Below are 19089 nucleotides of genomic sequence, written 5' to 3'. Positions count from 1 at the left end.
CTGTGACATGTCAGAACCATCGATTGATGAGTTGAGCGCCATCCCCTGTTCTTACGAGGGCATCTTTCAGTGTCTGGAGGTATCTGTTGTGATCCTCCTCATCTGAGCAGATCCTGTGTAAACGGAGGACTTGTCCGTAGGGGATGGCCTCTTTAACGTGTTTAGGGTGGAATCTGGAGAAGTGGAGCATTGTGAGGTTATCCGTGGGCTTGCGGTACAGTGAAGTGCTGAGGTGACTGTCCTTGATGGAGATGCGTGTGCCCAAGAATGCAACTGATTCCAGTGAGTAGTCCATGGTGAGTCTGATGGTGGGATGGAACTTGTTGATGTTATCACATAGTTGATTCAGTGATTGTTCACCATGAGTCCAAAGGAAGAAAATGTCATCGATGTATCGAGTGTATAGCATCAGTTGAAGGTCCTGTGCAGTGAAGAGGTCTTGTTCGAATGAAACAAGAGTGTTCTCTTTTTGTCAGGGAACACTTCAGCGGTCAGGGGCATTTGACCTCTGATGTTCGGGTAAGCGTTCTCCAAGGCTGCCTTCACGACACAACAACACATAGTCACTGAGCAGAGACTGATAGCCAAGTTCCACACACATGAGGTTGGCCTCAACCAGGACCTTGGGTTCATGTCACACTATCTGTAACCCCCATGACGTGTCTCAGCTTGCAAAATCTCATTAACTGTCCTGGCTGGAGACAATACACATCTCTTTAACCTATGATTAACCCTCTCTGCACTCACATTGTCTGTACCTTTAAGACTTGATTACCTGTAAAGACTTGCATTCCAATCATTATTTGTGCTGAGTTTGTGTCTTTATATGCCCTGTTTGTGAACAGAACTCCCACTTACCGTGGAAGCAGCGCTCCGAAAGCGAGTGGCTTTTGCTAACAAATAAACCTGTCGGACTTTAATCTGATGTTGTGAGACTTCTTACTGTGTTTACCTCCCCTGTAGCCAGTGACAACACAAAGATTTCTCTTAAGGCCGCAGCAATTTCTTCCTTTACCTCTCAGTATTTTTGGATCTGTCCCATCAAGACTTCTCTACCTTAATGTTTCTCAAGAACCCCAACACTCCACCTTTTTGATCTCAACATGACTCAAATTATCTCCACACCCTTTCCCAGATTCATCATCTACCAAGTCCTTTGGTGAATACTGACGCAAAGTACTTATTTAATACTTCACCCATTTCCTCTGGCTTCATGCATGGATTCCCTCCCTTGTCCTTGAGTGGGCCAACCTTCTCCCTGGCCATCCTCTTGCTCTTTATATATGTATAAAAAGCCTTGGGATTTTCCTTAATCCTGCTGGCCAATGATTTTTCATGACCCCTTTCAGCCCTCCTTACTCCTTGCTTAAGTTTCTTTCTACTTTCTTTGATTTCCACACTTGCTTCGTATGTTCCCAGCCTCCTAGCCTTGACACATGCTTCTTTTTTCTCTTTGACTGAGCTCACAATATCTCTTGTTATCCAAGGTTCCCAAAACTTGCCATACTTATCCCTCATCCTTATAGGAATGTGGCAATCCTGAATCACTATCAACTTACACTTGAAAGTCTCCCACATCGCAGATGTGGATTTGCCCTCAAACATCTACCCCAATCCACATTCTTCAGTTCCTGTCTAATATTGTTGTAATTAGCCTTCCCCCAATTTAGCACCTTAACTTGAGGACTACACTTTTCTTTATCAATCAGTACCTTAAAGCTTACTGAATTGTGGTCACTGTTCCCAAACTGCTCCCCTTTTGAAACATTGACCAACTGGTCAGGCTCATTTCCCAATACCAGGTCCAATATGGACCCTTCCCTAGTTGGACTACCTGTTTCAAGAAGCTCACCTGGATGCTTCTTACAAACTCTGTCCCATCGAAGCCCCTTGCACTAAGTGAGTCCCAGTCAATATAGGGGAAGTTAAAATCTCCCACCAGAACAATCCTGCTACTTTTACACCTTGACAAATTCTGCCTACTTATCTGTTCCTTCGGCAGTGAGTCCCAAACCCTGATTCTCTGAGTGAAAACAATATTCCTCATTTGTCCTCCAACCCTTCAATCAATCACTTCAAATCTATGCTCCCTAGTCACTGAACCTTTCGGCGAAGAGAATTATCATCCACTCTATGCAGGCCCCATATAATTTGTGCACCTCAATCAAATCTCCCCTTGGCCTTCTCTGTTCCAAGGAACACAATACCCAGTCATCGAAACCCTACAGTGCAGAGAGAGGCCATCTGGCCCATCAAGTCTGCACTGGCCATAATACCACCCAGGCCCTACACCCATATCCCTACGCATTTATCCGCTAATCCCTCTAACCTGCACATCTCAGGACACTAAGGGGCAATTTGAGCATGGCCAATCAACCTAACCTGCACATCTTTGGACTGTGGGAGGAAACCGGAGCAGCCAGAGGAAACCCACGGAGACATGAGGAGAATGTGAAACTTCACACAGACAGTGACCCAAGCCAGGAATTGAACTCTGATCCTTGGAGCTGTGAAGCAACAGTGCTAATCATTGTGCTACTGTGCTGTCCAACCACTGTGCTACCATGCCATCAATCCAACCTTTTCTCAAAGCTGCAATTTTCCATTCCTGGCAACATCCTTGTAGATCTCCCCTGTATTTTCTCCAGTGTAATCACATCAAATCTGTAATGAGGTGACCCAAACTGCACAAAGTACTCAAGTTGTGGCCTAACTAATATTTTATTTGGTTCCAGCATAACCTCCCCGATCTCATATATATTACCTTGGCCAATAGAGGAAAATATTCCATAAATTTTCTTCACCACCTTATCAACTTGCCCTGTTATCTTCAGGGATCTGTATTCATTGCACTGGACTGAGGTGGTTGCAGTCATATTGGTGGTCATTAATATTACACTATTAACTTAAAAGAAGTAAACTTAAGACTGAGAAAAAACATTGGTTATTCACTCACAGTTCAGCTCCTTCCCTTGTGCTGATGTCACTTTCAGTGTTTTTATCAACTTCCCATAAGACTCGAATTCTCCAACATCCAGACTTTCTGATTCAATTAGATTCTTTTATTTTCAAGCTAATTTCTTTATCGAGATGAAGTTATCAGTAGATTAGCTGAGTGTTTTATGGAAAATATCCTCTCACCATTCTTTCTTGTGCTGCAGTATCTCTTTGCAGTTTTTTACTTGCAGTACGAGTCACTTCTCTGCTGCTTTTCCATCTTGCATCTGTTTAAATCCTAAGGTTTGCTTGTGTCATTCCCTTCGCTCTCCCGGCTCTCAATAAATAATTAACCAAAAAATCATTAGAATAAACTATCGTAATCGTTTGGAAAAAACAAGAGGTATAATATGGAACGTCCAAAGGTGTTTTGTTCCTTTTCAAATGTTCACTTTTCAGCTGGAAAACTGGGAAAGATAGGCTAGATGACCATCGGTGATTAATGTGTAATGTTGTTGAGGTATAGTCTATAGTATGGTCACTTGAAATGAGCAACTCGAGACATTGGAGTTTGTTGATTGATATATTGTTAAGAATGTTATGGCCTGTGATAGAAACAGCATGCAGACAGGTTGTGCTTTCAAGGCTCAGCCTGGTAGCAGGACTCACAGATCTTTTAGTCACATCAGTCAATTATATATTTGGATCCCTTGGCCTCTTCATCATGTGGCCTTCACTTCTCGCTCTTGCTTTCCAGTTTGTCACCAAGTGCCTGACTGTTAATGGCTTCAGAATCACAAGAGATCAGCATGAAATGTGGCCTTGCCAGTGCTGGCCATATCCCAAGAGCAAAAAGCAAAAGGTGAGTGCTCTTATTTTTCTTTTATCTGAATGAGAAATGATGGAAAAGTGTGGAAAGTGCTTTACTCTGTATCTAACCCTACCCTGGGAGTGTTTCATGGGGTAAGAAGTCTCACAACACCAGGTTAAAGTCCAACAGGTTTATTTGTGGCTACAACAAGTTTACTTGTAGCTACAAATAAACTGTTGGACTTTAACCTGGTGTTGTGAGACTTCTTACTGTGTTTACCCCAGTCCAACGCTGGCATCTCCACATCAGTATTTAATGGGGACAGTGTAGAGCATGGCTAATCCTTTCCTGACTCTCACTGCCGTTGACTGGTATTGCTCCTTCCATCAACAGTTCTCAGCGCATTTCCTTGGCTCTCACCAATTCATCCTTACACACGCACAGCAAGCATACATACATCAATACTGTGGCAAATCGTATTGTTCTGAACTTTGTCCTCTGACCCCATGTGTGGCCCCCAACATGAAAAGGCTGGACAAGCCTGGTGTAGAGTCATAAAAGTTTACAGCATGGAAATAGGCGCTTCGGCCCAACTTGTCCATACTGCCCTTTTTTTAACCCCTCAGTTGATCCCAATTGCCTGCATTTGGCTATATCCTTCTGTATCCATCTTACTCATCTCATTATCTAAATGCTTTTTAAAAGACAAAATTGCCTCTACTACTGCCTTTGGCAGCTCAGCTCGCTGCAGACACTCACCACCCTCTGTGAAAAAATTGTCCCTCTGTACCTTCTTTTATCTCCCCCCTCCCACCTTAAACCTGTGCCCTCTAATTTTAGACTCTCCTACCTTTGGGAAAAGATATTGACTATCTAGCTGATCTGTGCCCCTCTTTATTTTATTGACCTCTGTAAGGTCACCACTCAGCCTTCTAGGCTCGAGGGAAAGAAGTCCCAGTCAATCCAGCCTCCTGATAACTCAAACCATCAAGTCCCGGTAGCATCCTAGTAAATCTTTTCTGCACTCTTTCTAGTTTAATAATATCCTTTCTATAATAAGGCGACCAGAACTGTACACAGTATTCCAAGTGTGGCCTTACCAATGTCTTGCCCAACTTCAACAAGACGTCCCAACTCCCGAATTCAATGTTCTGACTGATGACACAAAACATGCCAAATGCCTTCTTCACCACTCTGTCCACCTGTGGGTCCATTTTCAAAGAGCGATGAACATGTACCCCTATATCTCTTTGTTCTGTAACTCTCCCCAGCGCTGTACCATTAACTGAGTAAGTCCTGCCCTGGTTCAGTCTAGCAAAATGCATCATCTCGCATTTATCTAAATTAAACTCCATCTGCCATTTGTCAGCCCACTGGCCCAATTAATCAAATCCCATTGCAATCGGAGATAACTTTCCTCATTGTCCACTATGCCACCAATCTTGGTGTCATCTGCAAACTAAATAACCATGCCTCCTATATCTTCATCCAAATCATTAATATAAATGAGAAATAACAGTGGACCCAGCAGTGATCCCTGAGGTCTTTTGCTTTTTGCTCTTTTTGCACACCACTGGTCACAGGCCTCCAGTTTGAAAAACAACCCTCTACAACCAGGGGAAGACTTACTCTGTGCTGTACCTGTCCTGGGAGTGTTTGATGGGGTATACAAAGTAAGAAGACTCACAACACCAGGTTAAAGTCCAACCAATTTATTTGATAGTAAACCCACAAGCTTTTGGGGTTTGCCCCTTCCTCAGGTAAGTGGAGAGTTCTGGTCCCAGACAGAGCATATAACAGCACACACAGTTTACAAATTACTGATTAGAATGCGAATCTTTACAACTAACCTGCTATTCAAGTCTTAAAGATGCAGACAGTGTGAGTGGAAAGAGCATTAGGCATAGGTTAAAGAGATGTGCATTGTCTCCAGACAGTACAGTAAGTGAGATTTTGCAAACCCAGGCAAGTCATGGGGGTTCGGGATAATGCGACGTGAACCCAAGATCCCGGTTGAGACCATCCTCATATGTGCGGAAACTGGCTTTCAGTCTCTGCTCAGCGACTCTGCACTGTCATGTGTCATGAAGGCCACATTGGAGAACGCTTACCCGAAGGTCAGAGGCTGAATGCCCGTGACCACTGAAGTGTTCATCAACAGGAAGGGAACAGTCTTGCCTGGTGATTGTTGAGCGATGTTCATTCATCTGTTGTCGTAGCATCTGCATGGTCTCCTCAATGTACCGTGCTTTGGGACATCCTTTCCTGCAGCGTATTAGGTAGACAACGTTGGCCGAGTTGCAAGAATATGTACCGTGTACCTAGTGGATGGTGTTTTCATGTGTGATGATGTCATCCATGTTGATGATCAGGCATGTCTTGCAGAGGTTGCTGTGGCAGGGTTGTGTGGTGTTGTGGTCACTGTTCTCCTGAAGGCTTGGTAGTTTGCTGCGAACAGTGGTCTGTTCGAGGTTGTGCGGTTGTTTGAAGGTAAGAAGTGGGGATGGCCCTGGCGAGATGTTCGTCTTCATCAATGATATGTTGAAGACTCTGGAGAAGATATCGTAGCTTCTCCGCTCCAGGAAAGTACTGGACACCGAAGGGTACTCCATCCACTGTGTCCCATGTTTGTCTTCTGAGGAGGTCGGTGCGGTTTTTCGCTGTGGCGCGTCGGAACTGTCAATTGATGAGTTGAGTGCCATATCCTGTTCTTATGAGGGCATCTTTCAGCATCTGGAGGTGTCTGTCACGATCCTCCTCATCTGAGCAGATCCTGTGTATTCGGAGGGCTTGTCTGTAGGGGATGGCTTCTTTAACGTGTTCAGGGTGGAAGCTGGAGAAGTGGAGCATCGTGAGGTTGTCTGTGGGCTTGCGGCACAGTGAGGTGCTGAGGTGACCATCCTTGATGGAGATGCATGTGTCCAAGAATGCAACTGATTCTGGGGAATAGTCCATGGTGAGTCTGATGGTGGGGTGGAACTTGTTCATGTCATCATACAGTTGTTTCAGTGATTGTTCACCATGAGTGCAATGGAAGAAAATGTCATCCATGTATCCAGTGAATAGTATCGGTTGAAGGTCCTGTGCAGTGAAGAAGTCTTGTTCGAGCTTGTGCATGAAGATGTTGGCATATTGAGGTGCGAATTTGGTCCCCATGGCTGTTCCGTGTGTCTGGTTGAAGAACTGGTTGTTGAAGGTGAAGACATTGTGGTCCAGGATGAAGCGGACGAGTTGTAAAATTGCATCTGGAAACTAGCAGTTGTCAGCATTGAGTGCTGAGGCAGTTGCAGCAATGCCATCGTCATGGGGGATGTTGGTGTCGAGCACCGAGACATCCATTGTGACAAGAAGTGTCCCTGGTTCAACTGCTCCATGTGTGCTGAGTTTCCGTAGGAAGTCTGTAGTGTCACGACAAAAGCTGGGGGTTCGTTGTACAATGGGTTTCAGGATGCCAATGACAATCACTGAATCAACTATATGATGACATCAACAAGTTCCATCCCACCATCAGACTATTCTCCGGAATCGGTTGCATTCTTGGACACACGCATCTCCATCAAGGACGGTCACCGCAGCACCTCACTGTACCGCAAGCCCACAGACAACCTCACGATGCTCTACTTCTCCAGCTTCCATCTTAAACACATTAAAGAAGCCATCCCTTACGGACAAGCCCTCCGTATGAGGAGGATCGTGACAGACACCTCCAGATGCTGAAAGGTGCCCTCATAAGAACAGGATATGGCACTCAACTCATCAATCGACAGTTCTGATGCGCCACAGCGAAAGACTGCATCGACCTCCTTAGAAGACAAACACGGGACATGGTGGACGGAGTACCCGTTGTTGTCCAGTACTTTCCCAGAGCAGAGAAGCTACGACATCTTCTCCAGAGTCTTCAACATATCATTGATGAAGATGAATGTCTCGCCGGGGCATCTCCACACCCCCACTTCTTGCCTTCAAACAACCGCACAACTTCAAACAGACCATTGTTTGCAGCAAACCATCCAGCCTTCAGGAGAACAGTGACCACAACACCACACAACCCTGCCACAGCAACCCCTGCAAGACGTGCCAGTTCATCGACATGGATGACATCATCACACATGAGAATACCATCCACCAGGTACACAGCACATACTCTTGCAACTCAGCCAACGTTGTCTACCTAATACGCTGCAGGAAAGGATGTCCCGAAGCATGGTACATTGGGGAAACCATGCAGATGCTCCAACAACGGATGAATGAACATTGCTTGACAATCACCAGGCAAGACTGTTCCCTTCCTGTTGGTGAACAGTTCAGCGGTCATGGGCATTCGGCCTCTGACCTTCGGGTAAGCGTTCTCCAAGGCGGCCTTCACGACATGCGACAGCACAGAGTCACTGAGCAGAGACTGATAGCCAAGTTCCACACACATGAGTACAGTCCCAACCGGGATCTTGGGTTCATATCGCACTATTTGTAACCCCCATGACTTGCCTGGGTTTGCAAAATCTCACTTGCTGTACTGTCTGGAGACAATACACACCTCTTTAACTTATGTCTAATGCTCTTTCCACTCACATTGTCTGCATTTTTAAGACTTGAATAGCAGGTTAGTTGTAAAGACTCGCATTCTAATCAGTATTCTGTAAACTGTATGTGCTGTTATATGCTCTGTCTGAGACCAGAACTCTCCGCTCTCCTGACGAAGGGGCAAACCCCAAAAGCTTGTGGGTTTACTATCAAATAAATTGATTGGACTTTAACCTGGTGTTATGAGACTTCTTAGTGTGTTTACCCCAGTCCAACATCAGCATCGCCACATCAGTGTTTGATGGGGATAGTGTAGAGGGAGCTTTACTCTGTATCTAACCCTCTGCTGTATCTGTCCTGGGAGTGTTTGTTGGGAACACTATAGAGGGAGCTTTATTCTGTACTTAACCCCATGATGTACCTGTCCTGCAAGTGTTTGATGGGAACACGATAGAGGGAGCTTTATTCTGTATTTAACCCCATGCTGTACCTGTCCTGCGAGTGTTTGATGGGGAGATAGTGTAGAGGGTGCTTTACTCTGGATCTAACCTAGCGCTGTACCTGTCCTGGGAGTGTTTGATGGGCATGATGTGGAGATGCCGGCATTGGACTGGGGTAAACACAGTAAGAAGTCTGACAACACCAAGTTTAAGTCCAACCAATTTATTTGATAGTAAACTCACAAGCTTTCAGGGTTTGTTCCTTCATCAGGTGAGTTTACTATCAAATAAATTGGTTGGACTTAAACTTGGTGTTGTCTTCTTACAGTGTTTGATGGGGACAGTGTAGAGGGAGCTTTACTCTGTATCTAACCCCATGCTGTCCCTGTCCTGGGAGTGTTTGATGGGGGCAGTGTAGAGGGAGCTTGACTCTGTATCTCACCCCGTGCTGTACCTGTCCTGGGAGTGTTTGCTGGGGGACAGTGTAGAAGGAGCTTTACTCTGTATCTAACCCCTTGCTGTACCTATCCTGGGAGTGTTCGATGGGGGGACAGTGTTGAGGGTGCTTTACTCTGTATCTAACCCTGTGCTATACCTGTCCTGGGAGTGTTTGATGGGGATGGTGTAGAGGGAGCTTTACTCTGTCTCTATCCCCATGTTAGATACCAGGCTTTTTCAACCTTTTTGCATGGGACCACATTTCAATTTTTCCCTGGTTCAAGGGGCTAACGAGCAAATTTTGGTTTCCCACTTAGTGAAAACATTGAATCTTAACTCAGCGTTGGCTTGCCTCTCAGTTACCTGTATTTCAAACATTGTTGACAACACATAAAGTTTATATCAATATTTATCTCTGGGGACCTTTTGTGAAACCAGAAATTATCAACAGTCAGATACAGAGCGAACATAAATTGAAACATCCTACTCAGTCTACAACTGGCCTTTGTAAATAAGATTATGAGACCAGGTAACTGGAAGAAATGGAAATAAATACATCTGTGTTAACAGCTCTTGGAAATTAAGGAAGATGGAATTGCAGGAAACGATCAGTGCGTATCATCAAAACTTGACAGCTGCCATCAAATCATGAGGATAATCTTATGAAAATAAGATATTCATTTGATGAAGAATTGAACACAGACTGATCTCTCTCAGCTTCGCACCAGACCCAGGGGAAGAGCTTGTTAATCCTTGTCTTAATTACCTGGTAGACCACTGCAAGAAGGTCTGTCAGAACCATAGTTATTCTCCGCACCACGTATGCTGTTGTTGTCCTGGTCTCGAAGCTGTGTGTCAACTTGGCTCAGCAGGTAAAGTCTAAGTCATAGAGTCATACAGATTTACAGCAAAGAAACAGGTCCTTCGGCCCAACTCATCTTTGCACCCAGGTTTCAAAACAACTCGTCCCATTTGCCTGTATTTGGCCCATATCCCTGTAAACCTTTCCTATCCATGTACCTGTCAAAATGTCTTCTAAATGTCCTAATTATACCCACCTCTTGCCACCTCTCCGGCAGCTCATTCCATACACGCACCATACTGTGTGTGAAAATATTGCACCTTAGGTCCCTTTTAAATCTTTCTTCTCTTACCTTAGACCTATGCCCTCTCGTTTTGGACTCCCCTACCCTGGGAAAAAGAATCATAGAATCGGACAGTGCAGAAGAGGGCCATTTGGCCCATTGAGTCTGCACCAACCACAATCTCACCCAGGCTCTATCCCCATAGCCCCATGCATTTACCCTAGCTTGTCCCTTGACACTAAGAGGCAATTTAGCATGGCCAGTACACCTAGCCTACACATCTTTGGACTGTGGGAGGAAACCAGAGCACCCGGAGGAAACCCACACAGACATGGGGAGAACGTGTAAACTACACATAGACAGTGACCCAAGCTGGGAATCGAACCCGAGGCCCTGGCGCTGTGAGGCAGAAGTGCTAACCACCATGCCACCTGGTTATTCACCTTATTGGTGCCATTCATGGTTTTTATAAACCTCTGTCAGGTCACCCTTCATCCTCTTACATTCCAGGGAAGAAGGTATCAGCCTATCCAGCCTCTCATTCTAATTCAAATCTTCTAGTCCCGGTATCAGCCTTGTAAATTTTTTTGCACTCTTTCCAGTTTAATAACATCTATCCTATAGCAGAGCGACCGGAATTATACACAGTACTCCAAGTGTTCGCTTGCTTCTCTGTCTTTCTCTATGGTAAACATTGACAAGAAATATTTCTTCAGGATCTCATCCATCTCCTTGCCAATGTCTTGTTTAGTTATAACATAACATCCTAACTCCTGTACTCAGTGCTCTGACCAATGAAGGCAAGCATGCCAGCCATCTTCTTCACCACCCTACCTATCTGTGATGCCACTTTCAAGAAACTCTGTCCTTGCACCCCTAGGTATCTCTGTTCAACAACACGCTCTGAAAGCTCGTGATTCCAAATAAACCTGTTGGACTTAAACCTGATGTTGTGAGACTTCTAACTGTGCCCACCTCCAATGCCGGCACCTTCACCTCAAGGGGAATTAGAAAAGGACAATAAATTGAAGCTAAGCCCAATCTCAGAAACGAATTTTTAAAAATCTTAATGAATGATCTGCTTGCCTTGGAGGCAGGACATTGAAGGTTAATTAAGTTGGTTTCCAAAATGAGAAGGTGAGTAAATTGGGTCAAACTTCTCTGCCAGTTTAGGAGAATTATCTAAATTAAACATAGACATTAATGAAGGGTCTTGACAGGGTACAAAGGTTGCTTCCACTGGTTGGGATTTCTAGAGCACGGACACAGCCTTGGGATAATTTTGGACTGAGGTGGGGAAAAATCCATCCACTGAAATTTTGAATCTTTGCAGTTCTCTACTCTGACATTTGTGATGTTCCATTATTGAATATGTTTAAGCCTGATATTGTCAGATTATTAGTCTCTCAGAAAATTGAGAAATATGTGGTCAGGAAAGTAGATTTGAAACAGGATATTATCCATGATCATATTGAATGTGTTGGGAAACTGGAGTTAGTTGTAAGGGTGGTGAACTCTGATGAGGAGTCATCCAGACTTGAAACGTTGGCTCTATCCTCTCTGCACAGATGCTGTCAGACCTGAGTTTCTCCAGCATTTTCTGTTTTTGTTTCAGATTCTTGCATCCACAGTATTTTGTCTTCATCTTAGTTTTAAGGGATTTATATTTGTATGGATAAACATTAGAAATAAGATAAAGTCTTTGGTCAATCTAATTTAATGTTTCTGTGCTTGCAAGGAAGCTGTGATTAGTTTTCAGGCTTTTTGATTGTGTGGGGGTTACAGCTGAGGCTCTATTGTGTTTTGGAGCTTCGGAATGCAGTCTCCTGGTATTTAAATAGCAACTGGTGTTCGGAGCAGACAACCTCTTTTGTCCTGAAATCTGTAGCAAAAAGTTAGTTCAATTAAAGATTGGGGGAGAGAGAGAGAGAGAGAGAGAGAGAGAGAAAACGCACCTCTCAAGGTCTACTCAAAGCCGGTAACTTATAACGGAGTTAGGTTTTCAGACAGCAAGGACTGGAGGTATACAGATGAACTAGTAAAGAACTAGTGGAAAGACCAAAATCTCAGAGAGCTGCAACATGAAAGGTTTCAGGGAAACTCTGAGGCAAAATGAGACCTGAGACAAAAGGCAGAACAGAACTTTGTTCAGAGAAAAGTTGGGACAGCTAGTTTGGTGAGAACTACTAGAAAAAAGCCTTCTAAAAGAACTGAGTAATTGATGTATCACAGTCTGTGAACCAATTGTAAATCAGTAAGTGAAAAGATGATTGCAAAGTGCGATTTGGATGGCACGGTGGCACAGAGGTTAGCACTGCTGCCTCACAGCGCTAGGGACCAGAGTTTAATTCCGGCCTTGGGTCACTGACTGTATAGAGTTTGCACTTTCTCCCCATGTCTGTGTGGGTTTCCTCTGGGTGCTCCAGTTTCCTCCCACAATCCAAAAATGTGCGGGCAGGTGGATTGGCCATGCTAAATTGCCCCTTAGTGTCAGGGGACTAGCTCGGCATGGGATTATGCAGATAGGGCCTGGGTGGGATTGTGGTTGATGCAGATTTGATGGGCCGAATGGCCTCCTTCTGCATTGTAGAATTCTATGGATCTCATTCAGAGTGTGGAATGGATAACAGGTTGGTTCAAAATCCTGGCATGGACTCTCTGCTAATGGAGAAGTGGATGTTCTGGTCAACTAGGTCATTGGAAAAGACGAACTGGATTTTGGAATGTGGCTCGCTGAGTGTATTGCTCCAAGAGAAGATTTTAACACGTATTCTTGGGGGTGGAGTTTAGATACCCTCATATGACCACTATCTGGGGGGTGGTGATTTTGTGGAGAAATTTGCAAACATTAACTTTGCGTGTTAATGAGATGTTATTAATCCATATTAATCTTAAATTAGTGCGTGAGCGTTAAGTTGAAAGAGGAGTAAAGGTGTGTTAATTTATAATCCATTTTTCATCTTTAGTAACTTTCTTGTGGCTGTTAAAACTAGTTAGCAGTCTGGCAATTCTGTTTTCCACCACATTTGATAAAATAAAGAAACAAATAATCGTTCTGATCTTTTGGAACAGAGTTCCATTCTGGGCTTCTCCTGTCCAGTTTTCACATCCACTGGTGTGACAGTACTGTGCCTTTAACAAATATATTTTTAATAATGTTCTCTGCAGTTGTAAGCAGACCCAAGCTATCTGCTTATAAGTCCTTTTGTTGTTGCTGAAATGATTTAACTGGGGTTCTGTTTACTATTTCTTCTGGCCCTCATGTACTTTCTGGGATTTTTGTGACCTTGAACCGTTGGAGAAAGAATGATGGATAGGTCAGGTGCCTTTGGACAGTTTTCCTTTTGTTTAACTTTCAGTTTTGGGTTGTTGTCGAATTAGGAGTTGTTTGGACGTCAGACTGAGAAGCAGTGTTTCTCTCCCTGGTATTGTAAAATTCGGCTGGCAGCCCATCTTGCCTTTGTGGAATGAGAATGCTGTCTCTTGTAGAGGCTTGCTGGCTAAACGCTAGAGGCCAGCAGTGATATTATCTCTACCTCAAGGACTGCTGGAACTGGCAAGGCTGACAAGGCAAAGTTTCAATTCTCTAACCAAAGGACTCAGTTCCAGCATCACGTGAGTATTCTTGTTTTCTGGGTTAAATTTGTGGCAGGTGTCAGTTTATATGGAAGTTTGTTTGGTTGGAACATTTCATTTAGTTGTTAATGTTTGTATAATATCATCGTTTTTTTTTCTTGTTTGTAATTGGTAAAAGTCATTGCTATATGTTAATCTTAAATAAACTTTGCTTGATAAAAGCTCCCTAGTGTGCCATTTGAATCAAACCTGAAGTGAAACATCTCATGGTTACCCTAGCCAGATTCAAATTGCAAAACTTATGATCCAGACAGACTTCTTAAAACACTTTGGAGTTTCTGGCCTGGATTATAACAATGGGATCGTAACAAATGACAGAACAGGCTCAATGGGCCATCTGATCTGTTCCCATTTCTTACGTTTTAAATGATGAAGTTATAACCTTGGGGGTCTCAGTACATAGATGATTGCAATGTCAGAAACTGGTATTGAAAATAATCAGCAAAGTGATTGGAATCCTGGCTTTTATATCTAGAGTAGCAGACAAGTTGGTAAAAATTATACTTCAGCACAAGCCTGATTAAACCACATTTGGAGTACAGTTCACATCTTTGGAAGGATACACTGGCCTTGGAGGGATTGCTGCAAAAATTTGACAGAATGACTCCAAGGGTTAAATTTTGAGGAAAGGTTACAGAAGTTTGGGTTGAAATTGCTGCAATTTAGGAGGCTAAGGGTAATTTGACCAATGTTTTTAGATATTGAGTAGAACATTTGCAGATGACACCAAGATTGGTGACATAGTGGACAGTGAAAAAAGTTATCTCCGATTGCAATGAGATCTTGATCAATTGGGCCAGGGGGCTGATGAATGGCAGATGGAATTTAATTTAGACAAATGCGAGGTGATGCATTTTGGTAGATTGAACCAGGACAGGATTTACTCAGTTAACAGTATGGCATTGGGGAGAGTTACAGAACAAAGAGATCTCGGGGTATGTGTTCATAGCTTCTTGGAAGTGGAGTCACAGGTGGACAGAGTGGTGAAGAAGGCCTTCGGCATGCTTGGTTTCATCGGTCAGAACATTGAGTACAGGAGTTGAGACATCTTGCTGACGTCTAGACATTGGTACGGCCACACTTAGAATACTGTGTGCAATTCTGGTGACCCTATTGTAGAAAGGATATTATTAAACTAGAAAGAGTGCAGAAAAGATTTACTAGGATGCGACCGGGACTTGATGGTTATGAGTTATAATGAGAGGCTGGATAGACTGGGACTTTTTTCTCTGGAGCGTAGGAGGCTGAGGGGTGACCTTATAGAAGTCTATATAATAATGAGGGCACAGATAAGGTAGATGGTCACAGATAAGGTCTTTTCCCAAAGGTAGGGGAGTCTAAAACTAGAGAGCATAGGTTTAAGGTGAGAGGGGAGAGATACCCAAGTGTCCAGAGGGACAATTTTTTCGCACAGAGAGTGGTGAGTGTCTGGAACAAGCTGCCAGAGGTAGTAGTGGAGGCAGGTACAATTTTTTCTTTTAAAAAGCATTCAGACAGTTACTTGGATAAGAACAAAGAAAATTACAGCACAGGAGCAGGCCCTTTGATCCTCCAAACCTGCACCGACCATGCTGCCCGACTTAACTAAAACCCTGTATCCTTCTGGGGACCACATTCCTCTATTCCCATCCTATTCATGTGCTTGTCCAGACACCCCTTAAAAGTCACTGCCGTATCCGCTTCCACTACCTCCCCCGGCAACGAGTTCCAGGCACCCACTACTCTCTGTGTAAAAAATCTGCCTCATTTCCTTCCTTTAAACCTTGCTCCTTGCATCTTAAACCTATGCTCCCTAGTAATTGACTCTTCCACCCTGGGAAAAAGTTTCTGACTATCCACTCTGTCCATGCCTCCCATAATCCTGTAGACTTCTATCAAGTCTCCCCTCAACCCCCTTCGCTCCACTGAGAACAATCTAAGTTTCCTGGCGTAGGATTACTTAAGATTACCAACAGTCTGAGGATTCAGGGTAGACCATTTAGGTTGGAGGTGAGGAGACATTTCTTCACTCAAAGAGTGGTGAGCCTGTGCAATTCATGACCACAGAAAGTAGTTGATGCCAAAACATTGAATGTGTTCAAGAGGCAGTGAGATATAGCATTTGGGGCAAATGGGTTCAAAGGTTATGGGGAAAAAGCAGGATTCGGCTTTGAGTTGGATGATTGGCCATGATCGTGATGAATGGTGGAGCAGGCTCAATGAGCCAAATGGTCTCCTCCTGCTCCTACCTTCTGTGTTTCTGTGATCACAATGTTTACGTTGGGAGCAGAACAGACAAGTTTCACTCAGCTGATTCCAAGCACAAATGGGTTTGTTTTATGAAGGAAGTTTGGGCAGGGTGCATCTGTACTCATTAAATTTTAGATAAATGAGAGATGAACTTACTGAAGCAATGTAAGATTATATTTGAGTGCTTGACAAGGTAAGTCCTAAAAGAACGTTTCTCTTCAATGGAGAATCTCGAACAGGCTCACCACTCTTTGGGGCGGCATGGTAGCACAGTGGTTAGCACTGCTGCTTCACAACTCCAGGGTCCAAGGTTCGATTCCCGGGTCATTGTCTTGTGGAGTTTGCACATTCTCCTCGTGTCTGTGTGGGATTCCTCCTGATGCTCCAGTTTGCTCCCACAATCCAAAGATGTGCAGGTTAGGTTGATTGGCCATGCTAAAAATTGCCCTTAATGTCCTGAGATGCGTAGGTTAGAGGGATTAGTGGGTAAATAGCGATATGGGGGGAGGGCCTAGGTGGGATTGTGGTCGGTGCAGACTCGATGGGCCGAATAGTCTATTTCTGTACTGTAAGGCTTCTATGATTCTATGAACAGGTTAATTTGAAAATAAAGCTCTAAGACAGAGATGAGGAGAAATTGCTTCTCTGAGAACCAAAAGCCTGTGGAATTGTCTCCCCCAGTGAGCAGTCAAGGCTGGTTCATTGAGGATATTCAAGACTGCATTCTCCACCATTTTAACTACAAGGGAGTCATGGGTGACAGAAGTTGGAAGAAAAGACAATGATTAGATGAAAAATGAGTTTAATGAATGGTAGAGCTGCCTCGGTGGGTCGAACGGCGTCCTCCTGCTCCTAACTCTGATGATCTTTTTCTTCTGTTGCTCGGATGACCACACATTCACCCTGCAGGACCTTTCCCCCCTCTAAAGAGGGCATCCGTTAACCTGGTCCTGTCGGTCAATGAGGCAAACATTTTCTCTCCTGGTCACCAGGACCCTGGAGCTCCACCCACTGCAGATGCTGGAATCTGAAACAAAATCAGAAAATGCTGGAAAATTTCAGCAGGACTGACAGCATCTGTGAAGAGACACGAGAGCCAACGTTTCGAATCCGGGTGACCCTTCGTCAGAGCTAAGGGTAAAGAAAATCAGAAAAGGTTTATAAACTATGAGAGTGGGGGAGGGCGAGCTGTAAAAGGACAAAAAGAATATAAAAGAGGATAAAGATGGCTGAAAGAGGTGCGAGAAGTGTCCATTAAGAGATCAGAATAACAGAACAGAGGTACAGATGGTCCTGTCCTGAAAGGGGGATGGGGAGGGGACAAGAAGGAGAACAGGAATGGAGAAGTGGAAAATAGAAGAGAGAAAGAAGGATGATAAAAATGGATAAATGAGATGAAAAGAAGAAACAGAATAAAATAAATGGAATTGGGGTGTATGTGGAGGGAAGTGTTAATGCTCTGAAGTTGGTGAACTCAGTGTTCAGTCCAGAAGGCTGTAAAGTGCCCAATTGGAAGACGAGGTGCTGTTCCTCCAGTTTGCGTTGGCATTCACTCGACCACTGCAAAAGGCCAAAGATGGACATGTGGACAAGTGAGCAGGGTGTTTATATGGGCCAAATGCGGGCAATTGGGATCAGCTTAGGGGTGTTTTTAAAAAAAAGGGCGGCATGGGCAAGTTGGGCCGAAGGACCTGTTTCCATGCTGTAAACCTCTATGACTCTGTGACTCAAATCGGGTCAACATGGAGAGTTGAGCTGGGGAGTCCAGGACTGGAAGCATAAAGCCAGCCATTTCAGCAGAGAAAAAAGGAGACACATGCACACAAAACATGGCAGACGTTTGGAACTCTTTTCAATAAATGGTAGTTGTTGCTAGATCAATTGTAAATTTGCAATCTGAGATCTATATCCAAGGATATTTGGCCTTGGAGGGAGTGCAGAGGAGGTTCACTAGGCTGATACCGGAGATGAGGGGGTTGGACTATGAAGAGAGACTGACTGGGTCTGTACTCGTTGGAGTTTAGAAGGATGAGGGGGGATCTTATAGAGACGTATAAGATAATGAAGGGGATGCATAGGGTAGAGGTAGAGAGCTTCTTCCTGCTTAGAAAGGATAGCAGGACTCGAGGGCACAGCCTCAAGATAAGGGAGTGGGCAGTTTAGATCGGAGTTGAGGAGGAACTTCTTCACTCAAAGAGTGGTGAATCTCTGGAATTCTCTGCCTGTTGAAGTGGTGGAGGCTGCCTCGCTAAATATATTTAAGTCACGGGTAGATAGGTTTTTGATAGACAAGGGAATTAAGGGTTATGGGGAGAGAGCGGGAAAGTGGAACTGATCCACTTGAGATCAGCCATGATCTTATCGAATGGCGGGGCAGGCTCGAAGGCCTACTCCTGCTCCATTTCTTACATTCTTATGAGACATATTTTTGTTCACAAAAGCTGTTAAAGTACAAATAAAATCTAAATACTCCGACTGCTGGACATGGAATAAAAAACAAAGTGCAGGAAAAGCTCAGCAGGTGTGACAGCATGTGTGGAGAGAAACAGAGTTAACATTTGAAGCCCAGTGTGACTCTGCAAGAGACTTTGAACATGACTCTCTACGGCTAGTTCCAAAGGAGTCACATTGGACTCAGAACATGAAGTTTGATTCCCTTTCCAGAAATACTGCAAGACTGTTGAATTTTTCCAACACTTCACACAGATGTGTGGAGGGAGGTCACAGACCAGTTCTGTCACCTTGAAACAGGCTTAAAGAGCTTGTTCCTGTGTTCCAAGCTGAGACAAGATTGGGAAGGTGTCAGAGATATCCTAGGATCTGTGGCAGTATTCAAAACAGTGCAGTGGTTGCTGAGATCTTACGGCCATGACTAAAACAGATTGTGAGGCCGTCCATCATATTGCAGTTTGTGAGATCTTCCTGTGAGCAAATTGGCTGCATTGATGGCTAACATCCTTTATTGGGGTGGGGGGGGGGGCGTGCTTTGATT

The sequence above is a fragment of the Carcharhinus amblyrhynchos genome, chromosome 34, assembly GCF_965287045.1.
Source record: "Carcharhinus amblyrhynchos chromosome 34, sCarAmb.v2.hapA, whole genome shotgun sequence".
NCBI lineage: Eukaryota > Metazoa > Chordata > Chondrichthyes > Carcharhiniformes > Carcharhinidae > Carcharhinus > Carcharhinus amblyrhynchos.
This window is presented reverse-complemented; position numbering follows the sequence as displayed.